This window comes from Grammomys surdaster, unplaced genomic scaffold, assembly GCF_004785775.1.
Source record: "Grammomys surdaster isolate TR1022 unplaced genomic scaffold, NIH_TR_1.0 169, whole genome shotgun sequence".
NCBI classification, from domain to species: Eukaryota; Metazoa; Chordata; class Mammalia; order Rodentia; family Muridae; genus Grammomys; species Grammomys surdaster.
In genome coordinates this window covers 4,676,504-4,703,051 of record NW_021604617.1, presented here as the reverse complement: position 1 = coordinate 4,703,051, position 26,548 = coordinate 4,676,504, and the positions used below count along the sequence as shown (strand labels likewise).

General features: G+C 35.7%; 1 protein-coding gene and 1 pseudogene across 2 annotated transcripts in view; one reads left to right on the top strand and one right to left on the bottom strand.

Moving 5' to 3' along the window:
• The window catches only part of Tbc1d5 (TBC1 domain family member 5), a 441,474-nt gene that overhangs the window by 340,772 nt on the left and 74,154 nt on the right, over window positions 1–26,548 (bottom strand). The gene's annotated exons all lie outside the window — the stretch shown is intronic.
• On the top strand, window positions 2,149–2,731 carry LOC114620477 (annotated as a pseudogene).

Genomic DNA, 26,548 nt, shown 5'->3' with positions numbered 1-26,548 from the left:
AACATCACAAAACCAGAAAGAAGGAAGGAAAGAAAGAACAAAGGGAGGGAGGGGGGGAGGGAGGGAGGGGGGTGGGTAGGGAGGAAGGAAGGAAAGAAAGAAGGAAGGAAGGAAAGAAATGTCAAAGTAATAGTCCCAACCATGAAAACATAGTAGTTTCAAAAATGTTTGCCAATAAGAATGGTTTACTTGAATCCCAGGACAAAAAATTTAAAATAACAAATGGAAAGAGAAGGAATTCAAGAACACAAAAATGAGACATAAATAAATTTAAAGATTATAAGCATAAACCTGTAAGTAAAGTCTAATCAACACAAACATTCATCTAAATGAAATTAGGATAAATCACAATTTAAAAACTGAATTCAGTAAACAGAATTATACAGAACAACTCAAGCTAAAATAAAGACAGAATAAAAAACTCAATCCAATTAGAAAAGCCAAGAGGAAAGCCTAATCAATAGAGTAGATTGAGAAGATGGAATATCAAGTCTTGAAAGAGAAATTGTACCACTCAAAGAATACGAAAGATTAAATGCACATACAAACACAACATGCCAGATTAGAAACACCATGAAAACATTAAATCTACAAAGATGGGGGAGGTAGGGTAAAACATACTACACCTTTCAATGACTTTGAATATTAATGATCTAAACTCCATAATCAACAGATGAATATTAGTTTATCAGACTAAGAAAGAAATTCCATTTTTTTTTGTTTTCTACACGATACCTCCCATTTAAGAAGAAAGATTTCACAATGAAAGGATGAGAAAAGTTTCTAAATAAATGGAACCACAAGCAACTAAAGTGTCACTATCCTAACATCTAACAAAACATATGGCAACCTAAAATTAATCAAAAGAGATAAAGAAAGATACTTCATTCTGGCCTGGGGAAAATTAACTAAGAAGATACTATAATCTTAAACATATCTTACCAAATTTAGGTACATATGGCTGAACAAGACAAAGATTAATGCTAACTCAAATGTTAAGTATTTCAGTACCCTACTTTCTGCAATGGATGGGTCAACTAGTCAAAAACTGGACACAGAAACATTAGAACTAAGTGATAATATATAAATCAAAATAACCTAACAAATATTTATAGAATATTATAACTATATGCCAAGACTGTATAATGTACTCAGCACTATATGAAAGTTTCTATAAAATAGACCATATAGTGAGACACATATAAATCTGACCAAACATATAATTAGAGAAATGGCTCAGTATGACTTAAATACAAAGCCTAAAATCAACAGGGAAAAAAATCTATAGTAATCACATGAACTCATGGATGTTACCAACACATTATTAAATGGTGACTAGATTAAAGAAAAACAAGAAAGAAAAAATTAACAAAAGTTAAGTAAAATTGAAAACACAACATAATAAAACATCTGAGAAACACTGAAAGCAGTCCAATGAGAAAAAGTAATAATTATACATGCCTACATTATAATAAATTTTTCAAAAAATTTAAAAAGACAGAATACAAACAAGTAACTTAATGATGCAACTCAAAGATTTGATAACAAAGAAGCCAAAATCAAGTTCAGTAGACAAAAAGAAATGGTAGAAATCAAAACATAACATCATAAAATATAATCAAAAAAGAATACAATGAATCCAAGAATCTAGAAGCTGGTCTTCTGAAAAGATAAACAAGATCATCAGACTCTTAGTACAACTAACAAAAAGTAACCCAAATGATCAGAATCAGAGATGAGCAAGAAGACATTATAAAGACAACAAATTTAGAATATTATAAAGGAATAGTTTTAAAATGCACACTGCTAAAGACAAAAAAAGATGAATTTCTAGATTCATTAAAGCAGTAAAGTTAAAACAAGTGACCATCAACTTAAACAGACGTAAAAATGAACTGGGAGATTTTTAAAAGCCTTCAAAAAAATACCCAAGCCCAAGTCAATTCACAGCAAAATTCTACTGAACTTCCAAAAACCTAAAACTAGTATTTCTTAAACTATGCAAAAAAAAAAAAACAAAAAACAAAAACAGAAAGAGGAAGGAGTACTTCTAAACTTCTATGAAGTCAATATTGCAACATCACCTCAGCCAGGTAAAGACTTGACAACAATGAAGGGCATTCTCTCTTTGCCCCATCTACTGTGAGAATGAATACCATTCTCAGCAATCAGATTGTCGACATCCCAGAAAAAGTCACCATCACTCTGAAGGGGCATACAGTCATGGGGAGAAAAGCCCAAGGGGAACTTTGTGGAGGGACTTCAATCACATCAAATGTAGAACTGAGTCTTCTCGGAAAGAAAAAGAAGAAGCACCAGGTTGACAAATGGTGGGGTAACATAAAGGAATTGGCCACTGTCAGAACCATCTGCAGTCATGTTCAGAACATGATCAAGGGTGTTACACTGGGCTTCCGTTACAAGATGAGATCTGGGTGTGCTCACTTCCCCATCAATGTCGTTATTCAGGAGAATGCGTCTTTGGTTGAAATCCGATACTTCTTGGGTGAAAAATACATCTGCAGGGTTTAGGATGAGGACAGGTGCTGCCTGTTCTGTCTCTCAAGCCCAAAAGGATGAATTAATCCTTGAAGGAAATGATATTGAACTTGTTTCAAATTCAACTGCTCTGATCGAGCAAGCCACAACAGTTAAAAACAAAGATATTAGAAAGTTTTTGGATGGCATCTATGTGTCTGAGAAGGGAACTGTGCAGCAGGCTGACGAGTGAGACCTCAATTTCCTGGCTCCAGAAACAAGATCCTGATCACAAGTACTATCTTGGCTCTTTGGGGACAAAAAAGGACTTATATATTGAAAAAAAACAAAAGACTCAACAACAAAACAAATCAAACAACACTACAAGCTGATATCCTAATGAACATAGATACAAAAATTCTCAATAAAATACTTGAAAATGAATATTAGTATATATAAGTAAGATCATTCACTATAATAAAATTTGATTTAGCTCAGAGAAGACAGTAGGGTTCAACATATGTAAGTTAATAAATGTAATTATCATATAAATGGACTCAAACAAAAAACAATCTCAAGAGATATAAAAAAGCCTTCGACAAAATCCAACATGATTTCATGATTAAAAAGTCTTAGAACAGGATGGGAGGAAAGCTATCTCAACCAACTAAAAACCATATATGATAAAGCTGTATTCAACAGCATCCTAAATGGAAGAAGAACTCAAAGTAATCCCATTAAAATCAGAAATGACACACAATGCTGGTAAGTATTCCCACTTGCTTCAATATCATGTTTGAAGCACTAGTTAGATCAATGAGACAAGAAAAGGAAATAAAAGTGATACAAATGGGTAAAGAAGATAAATTTACTCTACTTAGAGATGACAGAATAGTATAATTTGCAGATATATTAAACATAAAAGACACCAAAAATTCCACAAGAAGTCTTCCAGAAATGATTAATCTTTCAGCAAAGTAAGGGACACAAAAATCAGGTTACATAATTTGGTAGCCATCCTATATACCACTAAAAATACACTTAGAGAAGGATTTTCATAAGCTCATATGTTTGTTTAGTCCCACTTTGTGGAACTAGATTGATTACTCAGTGTGACAAAAACCATTACAAAAACAAAAAACTGGTCAAAATACAGAGACTGACTGTTGGGGGCCAATCCTAAGCAGAGCCATCTACAACATAATCTCTCCTACTGCTGAGCTTCCTTCTGAATACTAGGTTTGAATATGAGTCTGAAGTAAGCACAAGCATCAGCTCTAGAGGGAAGCAGAGACGAGTACAACACCGCTGCTATGAAGTGGTCAAAGGAGAGGACAGATCGTAATGAAGGAGAGACAAGAGAGGACTACAGAGGGATGTTTGAAAGAGCCATAGAAAATATTTTATAACCCTACTGAAAATACACACACACACACACACACACAAAGTAGATAAGAGAAAGAAGGAAGGAAAGGCAGGGAGGGAGAGAGTGAGAGTGAAATCGAGAGCTGGGCAGGGTAGTCCAAAGGAGTCTATAGACTACTGTCATTGCCCTTTGTTTGAATGGTATAATTTCCATATAGTCCAAAGGAGTACCAGAACAATATAGACTACTGTCACTGCCCTTTGCTTCCTTCCTGAACTTGAAGGGACACTCCTATTGCTTAAGACAGCATACACTTCAGACACAGAATTTGGAGGACTCCCGCTGAAACTGACCTGAAAGCTCTTCCAGAGAACAAACTCTAGGAATACTGGAAGGGGTTATGCAAGCTGTCAAAGAAGTAAAGCAATCAATATTCATATCAAGCTATAAAACCTATAAACTACAGTTTGGCCTGGCAAGGTATCTTCAATGATACAATAGTGGCATTTTTAGTTTAGGAATAACCAATAGCTGTGTAATTTGACTTTAAGACCTGTTCAATAGGAGATAATTGATGTCAGATGCAGTAAAACTAATCAACTACTAGGGGTAGGAGAGGATATAGACTCTAGAAAAGAATGAACTTTTGCCATTTGTCTTAGACCAATATTATTTCTGATGATTGATACCCACAGGTAACTGTAGCTCTCAACACTTGCATCATTCAGAGACTACTGCAGAGAGCCACACTGGTCAATATGTAAGTGACAGTGGAATGTACACCCACATCTGATACATCATGATGTAAAACCTACACCTCAACTCCAGGGAGCACTGGTGAGAGCACTGAGTGGTAAGAGCCAGAGGACAAGGATGCCGGCTGTGCAATACAGCCTTCCAGTCAGGACAGGAACACCTTCCCATGAAAGAGCTAGAGTATGCTTTCCAAAATAAGACATGCATAATAACAACACTATTGATATAACATGGATGTGGTGTTTCACAAGGACTCATTCCTAGATGCAAAGCTACAGGTGTCAATGGCTCCTGACTGGAGAATTTGTTTTCTCCAGGGATTAGTCCCTGGAAAGGCTACGTAATCTTAAATGGTCAGCCTTAGACTCCTGAGGATACAAACAACACAACATGGCCTCAGCAGGTTTTATATACACAAGCACATGAGTAATAACTAAAGACAAGTCATGAGCTGACACAGACCGGGAGTGACCTGAGGACAGTAGGATGAAGAAGTGGGAATGATGTCAATACAGCACTCATATTAAATTAACAAAGCAGACAAGTTTTTAAAAGAGCAAGAAGCCCACTAAAATATAAAATAACTATTACTGTTTGTTTAAACAAAGTAGGCAGATATTTCTTAAACTTTATATCTTATGTAACTTAGTTAAATGAACATATTAACTACAATAAACATCAAGGTTTTTTATTATAAACTTCATACACTATAGAAATTCAGAAATTTTTACTCTTAAGTCCCTTCAAGAACTCTAAAATTCTAAAATTCTAAAAAAAAAAAAACAGAGAGAGACCAGCTTGTATTAAAATTCACAAATCAAAAATTATTTTATTTCAATAAAAATAATAGTGGTAAAGACAGATAAAAATCAATGCCACAACAATAGTATTCTCAAATAACAATGCTTACACATTAACACTGCATTTATCTCATTTTAGAATAACCCACTAAATCTTTTAATTGTCTAGTTACCTACTACAGCAAGTCAGGTAATATTTGTTATTGATTTTCAGGGCTTTTCCTGGCACTGTAAATACTGAAACAGTCTCACCCCATTGCATCCAATAATCATGTCGGTATGTACTGAAAACATCATTAACTACTATGAAAATGGATAGAGCAATCCGTGATATTCTATAACACAAAACTTGACTTACAGCAAGGACTAGAACAGGCCAAAGACAGACAACTGAGGATGAGCTCTGACAAGTATGGACTTCATCCAACCTCGGGTACAACAAGAATACGAAGCAGAAAGGCTAGTCAGAGCTGGAGAGGAAAAGTATGAGACTAAGGACACAGGAATGGAGTCATCACAGGTGATAGCAGTAAAGTATAGCATAATACTCAACTCTAATTTGAAAAATATTAAACTCAGCTAAATTGCATAAAAGACAAAACAAAGAAACAATCAGTCGAAAGTCAGCTGTTCAAGATGCCTGCTGAATGCTAGAGGCTATGGTGATGATGGTCACTGACAAAGAAATCAGAAGGAATGGGGGGAGGAGGGATATGTGTGACAGCAGTCAGAGAATCCATCAATAGCAAAAGAAAACCTAGCCGGTCAAGCATGGAAGGGAAGAGTCCCGCATCCGAAGTAATCGCATGCTGTAGAGTGCATGTCCTCTAGGCCACGCACCTTTGTACAGAAATGCTGTACAAAACCACAGAGAGTCTATCGGCTACCACCAAAGTTTCTTTTTGTTTCTCTTTAATAAAAACGGGGTCACACTACGTATCCCTGGCTATCCTAAAACCTGTTACATAACCTACAAGAACTCAGATAGTCCTGAGTACTAATATTAAAGGCATGTGCCACCACGCCCACCCCTAAAATCAAATTTCCGTTTTCCAGTGTATGAAAAGATTTAAATAAAAATAAAATCTATATTATCCTTTAAAAATGTCAAATTCACGATATTTCTGGTTTTAGTTATCATACTACATCAGAACATGAAAACATTTAATATCTCACAATTTGGCAAACATATTTGGCCTGGTATTAGTTAATTCTGTTCAAGATTTTATTCCTACTCTTGAATTAGTAAGTACAGTTAACCATTTACTGGAATGTTCTACTCCTGATATAGAACAATGTAAGTAGTCTAAAATCTAAAAACACATTGGGTTAGTGATCCTCATAGCAATCTTAGTCTACATCTGGTTGAGAAAATGAAACAGGTGTAGCTCAGCAGTAGAGTCCTCGCCTAACACATTTAAGGTTCTATCCCCAGTACTGAACCACTACCACCACAAACCAGTTGTTGAGATAAGAAGGTTTAAAAGTACAGGGAAGTGACCATTCCAATCAATAAGTGATAAATGTTCCAGCCCAAGACTGTATGGTCCACTATCCATGTCCTTTTTGCTACAGAGGAAAAGAAACTGTAGTCCTGGTTTAAAATCAACTTCACTTACAATCCTAAACACATCACTAACTGCTTTAATTCCATTGCAAATATTTCCTTTCTTGAGACTCCTCTCCTCTAACAGCTTAGAAAAAATAAGACTGACACAAAACACAGTCCTGTGAGTTACCATTACTACCACATGTTCCTCTACCACAGGAACAGCAACTGAGAGAGGACTTAGAGCACAGGATATTCTTAAGATCCCATTCTCATTCAACAGTCCATGGTTACTATGAAGGTTTGGAGAATGGAAGCAACAAGGAACAACTAGGACAGGTGTGATGGTACACACTTTTAATCTCAGCACTAGGCCGAGCTCAAGCTGAGGCTGAGGCCCAGACTGGGGTCTATGGCTGCGGGCCAGGGATAGGGCAAAAGGCAGAGGCAGAAAAGCAGGGAGGCAGAGAGAGGCAGAGGCCGATCTCTAGGAGTCAAGGCCAGCTTGGTGGTCAACACAGTGAGTTCCAGACAGCCATAGCTACACAGTGATTCCTCATCTTGGCGGTATATACATTAAGAAACAGCTAATTTATATATCTTCTGTATTCACATTCCTTTATAAATTATACATTTTGATAGAGAGAGGGAGGGAGAGAGGAGCGAGAGAGAGAAGGAGGGAGAGAGGGAGAGAGAGCGAGAGAGAGAGAAACTTTATACATGAGTGCAGTTGTGAGCCACCTAATTGTGTCTTGTGCAAATTAAGTACAAGCTCTTAATTACAGATCCGTTTCTCCAACACAATATTAATGGCACTTGTTTGATATCCCTCTAACACAAACTTATAACCTTACTTAAAACACAAAATTTTATGTGCAATATTTAATTAATAACTCAACTGTGTCATTCTCAAGCATTAATTTTGTCGATAACAAGGGCATGTTGCAATGTCAAAGAATTAGACACATTTCCTAGAGTTTTGCAAACTCGAGTCTGAGCAGAAGACAAGTACAAATAATATGTTGAGTTATGTGCAGCAGAGATACCTAATTTACTCCAAACATTTAAAAATTACACTTCTAGTCAGGGCATTCAGAATTTACAATGTAAAGTGTCACTTTAATCCTTTTACAATGATTAATGTACATTCTAGAGAATTTGTACATATGAAAAGTATTTAAAATTTTTTTTAAAAAGGATAGTCTTCTAGCAGCCAGAAAATTTGGTCATGTAGGAACCTCAATGATTAAAGATCATAAAAGAAAAGCTGTGGCAATATCCCAGAAAATAAAGTACCACCACACAAATTGAGTTTAGATCCCAGCACCATGTAAAGTGCAGGGCACAGTAACTAACAAGCCTGGAATCCCATCACTGTGGGCAATAGGGAAAGAGCAAAATCCTTATGCATGCTAGTCAGCCAGCCTGATCAAATCACTGAACTCACGTTTCAAATACACACACACACAGACAAAGGTAGATGCACAAAAAGATGTTCTTAGTCTCATAAGTAAATATAGGTCTCACCCTTATCAAAGAAACATCTCTTTATAACAAATAGAAATCATTTCACAACAAATCAAACCGCAGAGAATAAATGTGCATGTGTCACCCAGCCTCAGCTGATACATCTACAACACAACTACTCCATCTAAGGCTCAGGGATCTTGGCAGAAGAGGCAGAAAAACTGTAAAAGCCAGAGGAATAGAAAGTTTGCTGTGAGATTGTGTGTCCTAGAAATGTCAGAGAGGACACACCCATGACGTCTCATCAACATGGCTGCCTAAACAAGACACGAACAAGACTGCGACCAAAAGATGTGCTAACATGGAGGTGGGAAGTCTCATGGAGCTTCAACCCGAGACAAAGAACTACAGGCAACTAAGGAATGTTGAAAGTCACTGAAATGGTCTTCTCTGCAGGGAAAAGTTCCTCAGTTGTTTATTCAAAACTAACTGGTCAACCCAGGATCCATATACAATCAAGTAACAACAGATAGACTGAACAAATTACACTCTTATACTTAAGAGTGTATGTTTGTAAATGCACATAATTGTGTGTAGAGTCATGTGACAGTAGAATAAGCAAGGGCCCAAATTTAACCTCAACAATAAACTTTCCAAGGTGACACTCCTAAGACAGAGTTTGGTTCTCATTAAAAGGTAAGATATTAATTTTTAAAATACCATTGGGATATTTGGGAAAAGAAAATGGATGACAGACTAGATATAACTGAACTAATTTTACATTGACTGAAACTGAGGTTAGTAATAAAATAATGAGAAAATCGTTTTTTAAAATGTGCACTGAAATGTTTGGGGCATGTTCACATGTGTATACATTCCTTAAATGTTTCAGAAGAGAAAAACAACCAAACAATAAAATGATAAAGTGGAATTTGGTTTTGTTTCTTAAGGTCAAGTAAATCTGGAAGACTTTGAGTTAAGCGATCTGATTTAATTAGTTGTTTGAATGAGAATGAGCCTGAAGGATCATGTATTTGAACATTTTATCCCAGCTTAGATCCTTACTACAGGAAGTGTGTCACTAGGAGTGGGCTTTCAGAGTCTAGACAAGCTCATGTTATTTCCTGTTTGTGTTCTCATTCTTGTGCTCTCTCCCTTCCTCTCTTCACTCATTTTGTCCTCTCTGCTTCCTCCCTGGGGATAAAATATGACTAGCCATTTTTCTTCTTCCCTGCCATGTCTGCCTGCTGTCATATCTTCCCAAGCAAGATGGTCTTAAGGACCAAAAGCCACAATAAACTCAATCTTTCATAAGTTGTTGCTGTTTTATTTGTGGGTTTAATTTTTCTGGGTTTTGTTTTGTTTTGTTTTTGAGGTGGGGGAGTAATGGTATTTTATCTCAGCAACAAAAAAATAATGCACCATGTTTTCCAAGTCTCTTAATATGTCAACATATATTTCTATCATCAAAAATGCATTCAGTACTTTCAAGAATATTTTAACCATGCTAGGCTTTCCAGAGCATCTTTTGGGAATAATATGTCTTCAAATACACTTTGAAAATGCTTACTGCACTATTTCTGTAAGGAAATAATCATGAATATCTGGAGCACTGCAAAGATATTGCCCTGACCAAAAGAAACACTAACAGAGTAATGCTACAAAGAAGTGGTTGTTTCCAATTGTAACTGCCTAAAAACTTAAACACAAGAGCACAAGACTGAGTACTTGTCAACTTCTGAGGTCTACTAAAGTTCTAATAAGCATATTTACTGTCGCCCCTAAAACTTGAACTGAGCAAATTCAGAATCAATATACAATTAAAACATGCATTCATAAACGTTCATACAAAACGAATGAGAGTTTTGGCGAGATGTTTTATACAGTGTATGTCAAATTTTAATGTTCATATGAATTGTCCAGAAATTTCAATAAAACACAGAATGCTTTAGTATGACCCAAGATTCTGCATTTTCCAGAAAACTCTAAGGTAGTGGCAAGACTGTTGACCTATACATCATACTTTAAGGTAAAAATAAAGCACAAAAAAAAAAAGAACAAAAAGTTGATGCTTTTAACCAATATTTGTGGCTTTATGTTTCAAACTGCTTTCCAAAGGCCTAATTCTTCCCACAAGTATTTTTCATTAGTTAATAGAAACAACACAAGAAGTAAAGATAATATATATATATCATTGTTATCTGAAAGACATTATTTTTTGAGACACTCACAAAAGTACATTTAAAGACAACCAGCTTGTACTCTATAATTTCACTCTCCTGTTTTGAATTCCCACACTGAAAAAAAAAAACAAACGTAAACAATACTCTTACTTTCATGGAATTACAGAATTCTCTAATCTTCCAACTATAAGTCTGCAAGTAAAACTGCCCCATCCCAATATAACATTGATGAAGCCTGAATCCTTATCAATGATTTAGTGAAAGCAGCAGTTCATTTTCATAAACCATCCCAAAACATAAAATTGATGGAACCAACTGCTGTGCTGGGCATATACAACAGCTGATCAAAATCATTCAAGATTTTTATTGTTACAGATTTTATCTTAGGTTTTAAAGATCTTTTCTTACTCTGTATATCTTGATAATGCAACCACTGAAATATCATCAGATCTTTGAATAAATGAAACAGCATTTTAAACTATAGAAATAGATAAACAGGAATATTATAATGCATTATATCATATGCAACTTAATATACATACAATGACTAATAACTGCTTTTACAAAATGTATTTTATGTAACCAAATGAGTTTTAAGCTAATTATTTTACTGTGTAGCTAGGTAACAAAACACAGCACTGCCATTCAGCTAGTCTACATGTGACATATTACCTTCTTTTCTTAACAAAGAAAACTTGTTAAAATTAGAAATTATTTCTAATTTATACCTAGATTACATCAAATTAAACCTTTTATCATTTTATTTCATTAAAAACAAAGAAATTTCTTTGCATGTTACATGTCAAAAGTTGAATTTCTAAAAAAAAATAATTCTGTAGTGTTTTTGTTACAGTGAAGGACAAAGCTTGGCCAACTGTTTAGATTCTTCTTTATGTTGTGTCTTTGATCACTAACAATGCTGTGTGAACAGCCAACAGAAGGCTGACATTTCATAAAATATGCAGTGATAAAAACTAATACTGTAGCATCTGGGAGCAATATATAAAATGCAGAAATACACCTAATAACTGTGATCTTAAATTATGAGCTACTTACTTTTAAAAGTTAATGGGGAAAGAAAATACCTAAGATTAAAGGGGAGAAAACAGCAAAATAAAAGGTTTCCTTTTTAATTTTTTTGTACTTTGAAATCTAAAAAATATGATCATTATATTCTTCTTCCCTTCTGAGAACTTAAAAGGCTGGCGGTCTCCCTGGGACAGACTAAAGGCTGGAGGCCTTGCTGGAACAGGCTATCTGAACTATATAACTCTTAACAACTGAAGAGCATGCTACAAAATTGCAAATGAATACAAAATAAAGAAGAAATTTTCTTCACAGGTATTTAAAATTCTCAAAACTTTTTATCCTGATATATATCATTTTTACAAGATGCCGAAGCTCATGACCAATCTGATTTATTAAGCTATAGTTATCTAAATGAATATCTTCCTATCCAGTATTAATTATAAGTTTCCACCATGAAAGTCGAAACATTCTAAGGACACCACAACAAGCCAAACATGATAAAATATATCTAACAATTTTAACTTTGCCACTAGATATGTTTTTAATCACAGAAAGTGGTAAGTTATATAATAAAGACAATCTAATACCAATTATATGAATTCTCTACACAGCCTTTGGTTTCAATGAGTCACCTATCTCTATCAAAATCAGAGTCGTAAGAAAATATTTCAGTTTTTATAAATTACACTAAAGGTATAAGAGGTAATAAAAATATGAATGCTATATTCAGTACTTCAAGAACTCTGAATCAGACTTCAACTAAAGAAAATACACAATACTTAAGTATGTGGGAGGCACTACCTTGTGATTATAATTAGCATCAGAATTTAAGGATTTCATTCCTAACTCACACCACCCACCTGTTAGTTTTAGTATACTATTTTATGTCAGTTAAAGGAGATAAATATTCTTTTCCCTTTTCATATTTCCTTCAATGCTATTTAATTATTTAGGCCATTCTAATAGGTTAAACAGCAGTCTCAACATCACTCTTCATCTCCCCTTAGAAAAGGAAAGGCATTACCAAACTCGTGAGAGAAGACATGTTTACATTTACAATGTTTCTAATGATAACATTTATGTGAATTATGATTTTACATAATAAAAGGATTTTTAGTGTTACTGAATACTTTGCCATTCTTTCAACACTAACTTTCTACACATCTTCAAACTTCAAAATATCATGCCTATGATGGGATGCAATACAATCCACTAAAAGTAATGTGAAGCAAAAGCAAAATCTATGTGATGTTTGTTAATCTAATCTTATTCTGTTATGAAGTATATTAGCTAAGAGGTCCCTAATCATTTCAGTTTGAGCAAGCCATTCAAAGAATTTGTCTTTGTTTCATGTGTGTTTACATGTCACATAATCACATTTACTAAAATTGTTGTTTTCACATAAGAATGTATTAATTATCCTTTCCATTATTTTGTGGTTAAAAATACTCAGAATTATCAATATTATTGAGTAATACTGGTTACTATGAATATTTAGAAAGAAAGAACCCTTAGGCTATTTTAAATGTCATGATTTTAAGAGTTAAATGTTCTATAAAAAATTATACTGATGGCAGAAGAAAGAAGACAATTTTTAGTATTTTTCATTAAAATAATATACCATGTTCCATAGTTGCTAACTAAGTGACTGAAACAATCTATAGAATTTTGATTTTTTTCTTTGTAGTATGTCAATTTCAATAAAGAGTTCTCAACTATCTTGTTTATCTAAATAATGGTGCTTGGATCAAGGAAACAAATATTCACAAGAAAAAAAATGAGCATTTAGAATGAACCATACATAGGTGAAAACAGATGCTCATCGACAGTTAAAATCCAATACAGAAGCAGGAAATGCAGGACCAGATTCAAGTATACGCACCAAAAGTACTGTTGTGATTGCAAATTTCAAACTATGACAAGTAGAACTACTGAAACGTTCTAAGGAGTAGAGTAGCAGAGTAAAGGCAATGTTTTAGAAAGATTAGTCTGAGAGCAATACACACTAAACATTGGTATTGCAGCAATGCTACCAATTAAGATACATGAAATAGTTTAAGAAGAAGGTTACAGAGGAGTGGGTGTGGCTTTGTAAAACAGTACAGAAGTGGCAGAAACAAAAACTAAGACTATACATTGACAAATTAGGAGACGATGAATTCCTGGGTGTCAGAAAAGACCCTAAAGAATAAAGGAAGAAAAGCCAATGGATTTGGCTTATGAGACGTGTTAAAGGCAAGATGGTATGATCATTTCTAAACAAGTAATGAGAAGTCCATAAGCCGGTAGGACTGAACCTGTAACACAAGCACAGAAGTACAGATACCAGGGATTTATAGAAAGATTAATATTAAAAACAGAAGAACCTTATGAAGATATAATAGTTTAAAATCATGAGAAAAACACAGTAAAGAGCAGAGAGCTACAATATTTAATATGTTCTACAGTACAGTTCAAAAAGAATAACTCAAAGGAGAACACAATGCCAAGCTGTTATACAATCAGGGTCATACTTTAACTGAGGAGAAGGAGGGCAGGGTCAGAGTTGCACTGTGTAGTCCAGACTACTTTGTAACTCACATTCTACCTACCTAACAACATTGTGACCACCACACCAAACTCAATGAAACATAACTTTTTACATGATTTTGTGTGTTGGCTTGTTTAGTTTTGGTTTTTAGTTTTTGGAATGGTGGGAGGTGTTAGTAGATAAACCAAAGGCATGATAGAAACTATAAAACTTTTACACTCAGAATTGACTATGGTTTTGTTTCAGTGATTCTAGAATGCAGAGAAAGTAAATCTCCGTAAAAGACCTGATCTCAAAAAAAAAAAAAAATTTGATCTAAAACAAAAGTGTATTCAGGTGTTAGTTATATTCATTTCTCCTATGTTCTCCTTGTCTATAACATATATTCCTAACATTTTCTCAAATTTAGTTTGGTATATATTGTAAACTATATACTATAATTGGTATATATTTCTTAATTTTAATAAAGTAGACCAAAGAGGTGGGGTTGGGAGCCCAAAACACTTGACCTTTGAAAACATCAAAATACTTCCTACACCCAACTTTAACCTAAGTTACAGGGCAGAACCTCACTGAGTTACTCATAAAAAGCCTCAGGCCTCACTTTACCTTGGGCCCAAAATGAGAGTAATAGCCCAAACTTTCAGACAAAAGACTCAGAACCAAACATAAATGTAAAGAGATAATGAAAAGAGGAAAAAAAATCCTGAAAATAATCCAGACCAATTCTATCAAAGTGTAAGGAGGATTTCAATAGGAAGACAAAGGCTATCTGCTGTTCTTCATGACATGAAGAAAGATGAACTTGCTCCACAGCACAGCACTTCTGAAATCTAAGTTCATGCACACACTTAACATGGGCTTCTCTCTACTAAATATATTTAGGCTAATTAATAAATCTGGTATGTTTTAAAAATTGTAAGTGGTTGTATATGTATTTGGATTTTTCTATATAATATAATATTGTATTTTTACTATATGATATAGTGAAATCAGTGATATAGATATGTGGTATGTCTGCCATCTACACTTTTACTGACAGCAAAGAGAGTGTGAAATTGCCACTAGAAGCGAAACATGAAGAAATTAACTTTTAGGCATATAGTACTGATTCAACATTATGGACACTTACTAAACCTAAACTCTTCTGTATTTATTATTAAAGATGAAAGTAAGGGCTGGAGAGGCAGTTGAGCAGTTAAGAGCACTGGCTGCTCTTTCTGAATTCTTGAGTTCAATTCCCAGCAACCACATAGTGGCTCAAGATCATCTATAATGAGATCTGAAGCCCTCTTCTGTCATGCAGGCATTCATGCAGACAGAGATTTCATATAAATAAATAAATAAGTAAATAAATAAATAAATAATCTTTACAAAAGAAAATAAAGATGAGAATATACTTGTAGATTAGCAAGTATCTATCTAATAACTAGCTTATTAAAATAAGTCACAAGATAAATTGGCCCTTTTTTCTTAAGCTGTTTAAGAAAAACAGTAATCCATATGAATACAAATAATATTTTATACTTTTGAAAATTTTTCCAATCACAGATTTGTTACAGAATACACATAAATGATAATTTTATCTTTAAATATATGTCTTAACTAATATAGTTTAATAAATACATTTCTAAACCTGAAACACAAATGTTCACTTTATTAAAAGGTAGTATTATCAGTAAAATTATTTGTTTCTATAATAGCTACTTAAATAAATGTATTTCTAAGCTTATTCCTTCAAATTAAATCTACATCTGAAGTGGCATGTGTGCAGGGGGCAGGGGGAATGGGGACGGCATCCTGACTTAATTCATCTTCTCTACATATAATAGAGCAAACACCGAGGCAAGTACCACAACAGTAGGAATTTGGTTGCTACAACTTCAGGATTTACCTATTTATTACTGAAGCCCATGAAAATGGTAGGCTTCACTGGGAAAGGGGTAGAGGAGTGACTTAAGAAGCTATACTATAAAATATGGCTCCTTACCAAAACTTAGTGGGTAAAAATAAATGTCATGACATGTACTCCTAGATAGGTAAGCCATCTCTGGCCCTCAAAATAGTCTAAAGGGAAACAGGAGACAAGTCAGGAAAGCAGAAGACTCTACAGTGAATCACAAAAAGATGAAGGTAGGAGCTGAAATGGAGGGGTTGCTCATATGATAAGTTTTAATATTTACTAAGTATTTTAAATAATTAAGCTGGCTTTTCAGAAAAGAGGTGACTCTAAGTAGGACACTCCTGAGACTAAAGAGGAGTAAAGACAGGCTGCTGTCTGTCTGTCTTCTCCTTAGACGCCCATCTTCTCATCTTCTACTTCTACAGCCTCAAGTGCTTTACCGTTCTGTAGACTCTGAGATGGAAGGAATATTCTGGATTGGCCTGGTAAGTTCCAGGAAAGTGTTCAGAAAGATGAATCAGAGAAAGGTACAAAATTCAACATACTATTGTTGGGTCTAAAATCAGAAGAAGGAACCCATGTGCTAAATTAAACTGCCTAGAGAGAATGGAAATCATCTTCAGTTTCCAGGTAAATAGAATCTATGTTCTTATATACCAAGAACTGAACCTAGATGGCAAACTAAATGAACAGGAAAAGAGACTTTCCAGTATCCTACCCTTTTTGTGACACAACCTACGTATGCTAAACATGATCCAGACACTAGGATTTTCAAAATCAGAATAATTTTAAATTTGTGATAATTTGTATGGGAACTACAGAAAATACAAAAAGAATTAGAACTCAGTAAAAGAAGAAAATGGATATAGACAGGGATTATTTCCAGGAAATCTGGCTCATGAGCACTTGCTAATAATATCCATGCCAACAATAATTCAGAACTAAACCTTCAAAAACAAATGCTTAATCTAAGCATGATTTTTTAAAAAATCCTAGTTAAGTAACTGCCTTGAAAGAATCAAATACTATGAGCAAAGCAACAGTGACATTAGGCACCTTTGTTCAATGACAAATTAAAGTTATTACAATTAGTATTATATTGATTTTTTTACTCCAAGCACATAAAGATACAGAAATATTTGAGGTGCATTTTGAGAGCAAAGGAAGTTCTTAAGCTTAGCTTGAGAGGATAGGGTCTTAAAAACTCAACAGTCACCTAAGTCACCCCAAGCCGGTATCTTTCTGCTTCTCCTCTCACAATTTTAGAGAACAGTATTTTAATGGAAGGAACTAAGAATGAGGATCACCATATAGCAGAGTGTATCTCCAGGAGCGGGATATCATCACTCAGCTTCGCTGTCTTGGGGTTAATACAGATTTACGGAATAGGGAGTGAGTGGTAGAAAGCTTGTCAGTCAATTCCCACTTGAAGTGTTCAGAGGACTTACAATTTCAGTCATATTCTCATAAGACTTTAAGGAAAGACTTCTCCTTTGGGGAAAAAAAGGAAAACACCAGATCTCACTTCTGGTATCTCCACCACATTGTTACAGCAAAACCAGAAATATTTTAGCTTAAGCATTGTCTGCCATCTCTGGAGTCTGGCAAGGACAAGACTCCTGGTAAAACCAAGGATATATCTGACTTTTAGTCAAGAAGGAAACCCTCCATTTTGGGGCATCTTTCACTGTTTACTTTGCCTTTTCCTAATAAAATGCCTCACTCTTCTGTAATAACAACTCTAAAAGAAATAAAATAGGACTAACACGTCTACTAGAAGCATCAATTTCAAAAAGTCTAATTTAGGCAATCTAAGTCTCCACAGAAGAACTAAATGAAGGGCTAGACTCTCCTTTAAGATGAAAATGCTCCAGCCTAAATTTCAACCTAAAAAGAACTGGGAACAGAGCTGGGTAATCAAGATGAAATATCACTTTGTCATTTAACCTTTCACTTTAAAACACATCTCCATTATGCTATGCTTGTAAAAGCTTAAGCATACATGTAGTAATTCCAAGTAAATCTAAATCTAAGTAAAAACTACTCTTAAAGATTCAAATGAGGGACCAGAGAGATGCTCTTCCAGAGGACCCAAGTTCAATTCTCAGTCTCTACACAGCTGCTTACAACCAACTGTAACTATAGTCCCAGGTGAGCCAACATGTTTATCTGGTCTGTGCAGGCACAGGGTACCCACAGAGTACACAGACATAACTGTACGCAAAACAACCAGAAACATAAAATATTTTTTAATTCTAAGTAACTTATACTAACATAATTTCAAACTTAATTCTAAAATTATAGGTACTAAAGGAAAACTGGTGCCAATCAGAAGTCTATTAATAATTGATTACCCTAGACTGGCAAAAACCAAAAAGACTATATCTACCAGTAAACTAAACAGGATAAGTTAGACATTGCCATGGACTCATGAGACAAGACAAACGGAACCATTTAATTTCAGAGTAATTTAGAGATTATCAAAACCTTTAAGTTTACTAAATCTTAAATCAATAATTTTACTTCTAGAATTTAATCAAAAAGAAAAACTAAACAAAGCTCTGTGTGCAGTCGTCCTGTTAGCCTTGTTGTGTATTGTACGTGCCACTGGGGTAAGAACTGAGCAAGATATCATAGAGCTACGCAGTGATACTATGCTGACTTAAGCCTATTTCCTCAGTATTAACTCAGAAGCATCTAAGCCATGAGGTACTCTTTATTTTCTTGTTTTATACTATTGACACTTTGTACAAAACAAACAAACCAAAAAAACAAAAAAAAGGAAAATAAATATAGTCACTTTTAAATAACTTTGTTGAGATACAATGCAAATATGACTTGTTCATTTAAAGTATATGAATCAAAGGATTATGTTATATGCAGAACTGTATGCATACAAACAATTAATTTTAGAATATATAAATTCCATAGCCACCAATCATCTCATACCTACTGATGTACCTCTATCTCTCCCAATGTCAGGGGTCATAGTGAGAATGAAATGGCTACACAATTTAGTCACCTAAAACTACTCACTTGTATGCTTGAAAAGTCAATTACACCTTTATGAAATAAGTAGCTTATTCCCCATCCCTCATCAAAGAGAACTTTTAGCTTTTGGAAAATAACTGTACATATCTGTCCAAACCTGAAGAGTGGTGATGTGTCTTGAGAAAAACAAAAAAAGTTTACCTGTCAAAATATTTCCATAAAGGAGATAAAAGAGGAATGATTTCAGTGGTAAGTGCGGATGTGGCAAAGTATACCTGGAATGTTGTTAAAGGAAAGGACACTCACTAGTTTAAGGTTCCACATCAAATCCTAAACAGTAGAGACAAAGAGGGAGAATTTCTAGTAATTACCTCAAGCTCTCCGTCCTAGAAACAACAAAAACACTTTATTTGTATTGAAATGTTTTGGGTTTCTGAAGTTGAGAAAATTAAGAATCACCTTTTGGCTAAATAAGAAAATGTGTTATTATGAAAGTAGAAAAAAAGACGTTGATCAAGAGAATAGAAAATCTGGCCTTTATAGACACCTAACAGTCCACTTGGGCTAGAAAAAGAGACTAATCCTAGGAAAGCAAGCCCCCTAGCTACGCTGAAGAGACAGACAGAACGATCAGCCCTTCTACCCCAATCTCTGTCCCTAATGCCGTAGCCTACCGGGTCAGTCATGTAACTTTTACGTCTGCCCACTTCTCTAGATTCAGAAAAGCTTAACATTATCTTTTCTCATATTTCTTTTCTGAGGATGCACAGGGTTTTCACTTGTTTAACAATTTGGGTATCCCTAACATTTGGTACTCCTCATTCTTTCTCTAAGCCAGTGCTTCTCAACCTTTCTAATGCTACAACCCTTTAATACAACAATCCTCATGTTGTGGTGACTCCCAAACCAAAAAAAAAAAAAAAAAATTATTCTTGTTCCTACTTCATAATTGTAATTTTGCTACTGTTATAAAATGTAATGTAAATATCTGGTATACAGAATGGTCTTAAGATGAGCCCTGAATGGGTTTTCTGACCCCAAGGGGTCTTGACTCACAGACTGAAAACCACAGCTCTAAACTCTGTGGGCTGCTTGTCTAATGTGCTGCCTTCACAAGAGTCCCTTCCTCCAGGCAGCAACTTAGTTTCTCACTGGCCTGCTCTGGAGTTTTTCTTTTAAACCCTAATAAAATTGTCTGAAAACTTCTGATTTCTTTGGAGACTCAGTTGTATCATATGGTGTTTTTCTGAAAACTGTCTTATGAGAAGATGCTTTGCTGAAGCAGACACATGGGAGGATGTTTTGTGAAGAACAGACACCTGGTGTTATTCTGAAAGCTTCCTGGAAAAATGGCATGTGATGTTTTGCTAGAGTGGATGCTTGAGTGAACATGTGATGTTTGGAAAGAGTATAAATATAACCCAACAGTGGACAAGGCATGTGGAATTGGTTCGCCTTGCCACTCCTTGCTGCTCTTCCTTGGGCTTTACTGACACTAGTTTTCACTGACAATGCTGTGTGCCTTGCCTTTTTTGTTAATCATTGTTTGTGACTTCATAAAACACACACACACACACACACACAGAGAGAGAGAGAGAGAGAGAGAGAGAAACCACACCAAAAATCTTGTAGTGATGTTCCAGCAGCTTCTTGCTGCCTCCATGGACTTGGGCTGATTGACAGGGCCTCACAGTTTCTTCTGGATCAAACCACAGTTGCTGATTCATAAATGCTGGTTATAAATGAGTCAGTCAAGCTACTGCTGCTGATTCATATAAAGTAAACTGCTAGTATCCTGACAATGCAAATTAAATTCATCCCAAAACAGGTCCACATCATCCTTTGCCCTATTAGCCCTTCCTTTCCATTACTTCCAGTGGGTAGTAAGCTAGAAAAGAGGTTGAAACATTTAAATACACTTATTAAAATAGGTTTTGAATCATATAAGCCTACAATTGTACTTTTTATTTAATAATATGTGTTTCTATTTGAGTACATTGTAAAATAATAATATTATTAATAATTATAATTATAGTTATTATTATTATTATTGGGTTTTTTTGACAGGATCTCTCTATGTATGTAGCCTAGCTGTTCTGGAACTCACTTTGTAGACCAGGCTAGTCTCAAACTCAACTGATCCGCCTGCTTCTGCCTCTGCCTCAGTCTTTAACTATACCCTCCCAATGCCAGTGTATATAGCCACACCCAGTCCAGTTAAATTATTTGATTACTGAGACTAAGAATTCCAAGAGGGGGTGCCCAATCCCCCTGTATCATGTGGCAACCATAAAAGTATTCCAAAATTCCAATAATGTATTTGGTGCCATGTATGGAAATATTACCGATGCTTCTCTGAGGACTAAAAAAGTAAGCATCTTTTCTGTCATGCCTTCAGGCTAAACACTACTTTCATGGTACTGGAGGTCCTAAAATTAACCTAGTGCCTTTAGACCAGGCTTGGGAGGAAGGAGGACAGAATGGCTAGTGTTACTGTACAGGGAATTCCACTGGTCTTCTCTTAGGGACCTAGCAACTGCTTATGTCATCACCTGCCATCCTAGGTATGGCAGGTGTGTGCTGCAGAAAAAAGGACTTCCAGCCACCCTGGCTCTCTCCCTCTCTCTCTCTCTCTGCATTCCTCCTCTCTGTTTTTGGCACCAGCCCCCTGTCTGCAACCTGTCAGTCTGCCTGTCTACATACCCACTTCTCTGCCTCTATCCCTTCCCCAGGTACTCAGTCCTCTACCCTCCTCCAATAAACCTCTTTGCACCACATTTGCTGCATGGTGCAACTTCTCAAGGGTGCACCTTTGGCAAGGCCCGCCAAAGATAATACCCTCTTGCCACATTATATTTCATAACAGCTAGATGTGGTTGGATCATAGACTACCTTAGACCATATGGACCCAGTCAGTTACTTTTCTAACCAGATAAAAGTATCACATAAAATTACTAAGGTTTTAAATCTGATTAACTGTATTAACAAATGGTATCTCAGGAACTTATATTCCAAGCAACATGGGGGATAGGGGGAATCACAATGGTCATAATCTATCTGTCTGGTCTGAGCCAAGCCAGGGTTTTATGCTCAAATTGGACAAAATAATGGTAAGTTCCCTACTGTCCACTTCTTTCATTAGTCCCTTTCCCAGCAAAAGTTTATAGCTAAGAGCCAAGGGGATATCAAAACAAGATCTATTGCTTGGTGTTCACAATTACAATTTGTGTAGTAAGATATGTGAACTTTTTAAGACCACAGAATCTTTGCTCTTTTTTATTTCCCTTTGGGGACTTACATGCTAGTCCATATGTGCAATCTCCTCATCTATGCTAACCTAATTCAGATGTTATGGCTTTATTTAAGAAAATGAAGTAAATATTCACAGATAATTTGTAAGGTGCATAGATCCCCACAGGAATTTGTGCACTGACAGTGAATGAACCAGAGCTTACCACAGGCAAGAAAGAACCACATTTGCATTGTTGCCATCTTGGGTAATGATCTCATGAAGATGGAAAGAGCTATGTAACTTGGTCAATGGGAACATTAGGATGGCCACAATCATTCTTGGTTAGTGACATCAAGATGGAGAGGACTACATGTCTTCATCACCATCTTATCTAATACACATATGCCATATACCACAGTGGTGTTATCCATCCAATTTCTCAGTACCTCTGAGCCCTGGAGCCTGGGGTGGGTCTACCAAACACCTAGTTCCTGTACCACAAGTATTCAATCATACAATTCGAACTTCTTCTCCCAAATCTTTCACCTTTGTTTTTCCAAATCCTGAATGCCTAACAGAATTACAGAAATGTGAAATCAAAGGGGACCCAACAAGGATTCTTCTGCAAAGCCAGAGGTTTATTTGTTTTTCAAGCTACACAGGTAATGAGACCTCCATGGTTATTTTGTTAAAAATTGACACATCGTTTTACATGATATATTTACTGGTTTCCAAAGGGAGCTTGGAGCTACACATGATATTTGGCATCCCTACTATATCCTATTCTAAATCTACTGAAAGCAGTTAAAAGAAGAAATGTTTTATTCATCTTAATAGGCAAGAAAATGTTGTGTAGCTTAGAAAAGAATAACACAAGTTATGGTAGTTGAGTTGACTATAATAATAAACACCAAACTCTACCATTTCATAAACAGGCATTTCATGACCTCCTTGGTATGAAGGTAACCAATGAAAGCAACGTGGAATCTAAAATCTAGCCTAAACCTTCCACACAAATCCTCAGTTTCCTATTAAAAGCAGACCTCTACAACAATTTAAGACATTGGGTCTTAACACTTCAGACAACAGTACTATGACGGAGAACTTTAAAAGAAAATGGAGAGGAAACTGTATCTAAGAATAAAACAGGTTATATCTTTTTATTGTTTCTTCAGAAGAATACTAGAGGCTATTTTTAAAGATTATTGTTCATTTCATTCTGCAAGTCAGAAACAGGAAAAAGGAAGAAAAAAGAAATAATCGAACAAGTCGGGCGGTGGTGGCACACGCCTTTAATCCTAGCACTTGGAAGGCAGAGGCAGGCGGATTTCTGAGTTCGAGGCCAGCCTGGTCTACAGAGTGAGTTCCAGGACAGCCAGGGCTTTACAGCGAAACCCTGCCTCGAAAAACCAAAAAAAAAAAAAAATTAATAATAACAGTAATAATCGAACAAAAAAAACACAAGTCTATTTTTAATCCAACAATCTAATGTCCACTTGTCAAGCAACAAGGAAATGCTTTATGGAAGACTAAACTATGAAATATCATTATTGCTATAATTAAAGTAATGCTAATTCTGTTAGACTATCATGTAAAATATCTATTAAAGAAACCAAATGCTCCAACTAACCAGAATATTCGAATTACAAAAATTCTAAATCAATCTCTGCCTTAAGAATAAGTGTTGGGGAGATGGTTCAGTGTGCAATGTGCTTGCGGTGCAAGTATCAGGGACTGAGTTTGTATTTCTGGCAGCCACACAAAAGTCAGGCCCAGTGACGTGCATTATGCATCTGCAACACTGGAGCTGGAGAGAGGGGACACGGGTAGAGCCTGGAGCTTACTGAACAGGCTAACAAAATGGCAATGGCAAGTGCCAGTATTTTACACACACACACACACACACACACACACACACACACACACCAAGATTTTTTTTAAAAAAATCAATGACATAATTCCACACTTATACTTTTCCTTAACTTTTAATCTATTTACTTTCCTTGAAAATTATTAAAAGTAGTAAGTATATATACACAGAGTTAACTGTACTTTTTGTTCATCTAGGTAAACACTATACTTACTGCTTTAGTAAGTATATAAATTCTTAAGAAATTTCATCATTGTTAAGAACTCTGTTGTCATTAAAATCCCAAGAAACATACACAAAAAATATAAGAACCATTTTGTGTGTGCATCAAGAGATGCAGCAGATCAGCTCTGTGGTGTCAGCGTGCATAGGGAGGGGTTAGGGCAGGAGCTCTAGAAGCCCACGGAGAACTGGCTACTTCACCTAAAAATAAGCTTCTCATTTACAAATTAGCTGGAAGGATTAAATGCTGTAATATATAAATTGCTCACTCAGTACTTGCTACCAATTTATCTGTTCTGCCTCTTCTCACAGACTGATTTTCTCCTTCTCTTTGAGTGGTATGGCCATCTACGGAACATCATTGACATCTGCTTCCCCAGCACATTTTCTTTCACAACTGGCTATAATGTTTTATTTGTAGGTCTAACTTTGTGTTTATTGTGCTTTTTGCTACATACAAAATGCAATGAATTATTATTGCAACATTTAGAATTGTAAATTTCAAAATCTATAAATACAAAGTTAAAATAAATTATTTTATAGGAAGCTAGTCCTGGTTATAAATGAAGACTAAGGACTTTTCCTTTACACAAAAGGCCATGATTTGAAATAACCCCAAATCTGTTCCTTACAAATAATATTATAAAGTTTCATAGTTCTTAGTTGTTTTAAAATAAAGTATTATGAGTTGCTAAAAAAGACATGAATAACTTGGTGCGTACAGACTTGGGATATAACATAAAGACGTCAATTTTGTTGATCATGTTTTAATATTCACATATTTTTATTTTCCATTACTTCAAATTATGAAAGGTTTTATGCTCAGGGACTGGAGGGTAATTGATTTCACGTCATTGTACATACTAGGTAAATGATCTACCACTACCTCTACCTTTAATCCCACACAATAACATTTCAATGTCATTTTCTGATTTGCCCAAAAGGCCATTATCTCAAGGTGACCACTGTATTCCAGAAATGGGGATCATCAGACCTAGGAAAGGCCTGATTCAGAAAAAAATCCACATAGGGGATGTTGTTCTCTCTTCCGCATATCAAACTATATTTTTATTGTAGGCCGAGTCAATCTGACTACTTCTGATCTGTCCACAAGTTTTGGTGTTTGGTGCTTTGCCTCAATGTTACTGCTTTCCCTTCATAAACATTAAGGAGTTTGGGAGGATACCTTTGGAATAAGCAAATATTCTTTTTCTCTTTAAGCCTTTCACCCATTTTATTTTAGTCGATTACTAAATGCTACATGAAATAATTATTACTGTGGTGTTTGTCTTGTGTGAAGTAGAAACATGAGGGAGCTTTAGAAAGTCAGTTGGATGGTGTTTTGCTGGGGCAAACACGTGAAAGGAGACACAGGTGTGAAAGGCTCAGGCAGACTGGTGAAAGAACATTTCACTGAAGCAGAAATAGGAGAGAGGATGTTCTCTGCTAAGGCAAGCATGTGAAAGGACACATGATGAAGGATGCTTTGCTAACAACAGGCTTGTTTCGGCCTTACATTGTATAGTTGAGCTACATTTATCAGGACTCTTCGGACTCAGGCTGATTGGATGTGCATGCTGAGGTAAGGCACATGGGGGACACGTGATGTCTGGAGAGTATAAACAGGACTCCACAGAGTGATGGAGACAGAACTTGGCCGGCTGGTACAGCTAGCTACCTGTGCAATGCTTGTGGATCTTGAATCTTCACTGATAGAGGCACAGCTGAGAACTTCTAATGATGTTCCTGTTGGTCCTTCTTGCTGACTCGAACCAAGGCTGAGGCCTGGCTGTCTCTCCTAGGTCATGTCACCACTGTTGCTAACCTGACTCTACCAAATTGGACTGCTGGTGTATCTGTGAAGTGTTTGCGAATGGATTGAGCTGCCACTGCCTGCTAACCTATGAAATGAACTGCTGATTTTCAGACAACACAGACAGGAGTTGCTCCAAAGAACCTTTCTAAACAAGTCCACTTCCCCGTATCCTTTCTTTTCCACTACCTCTGGAGGGTGGTGGGTTACAAGGGTGCTTAAAATGTTTAAGAACCATCATTAAAAATAGGATTTGAAAATATTAAAGTTATACTTCCCTGACTTGAGAAGTCATGATGGTCACTCTGTGGTCCCAGGCATGCTGAGGGCACAGACCTCTGCTTAGTTTCATTCTCTCT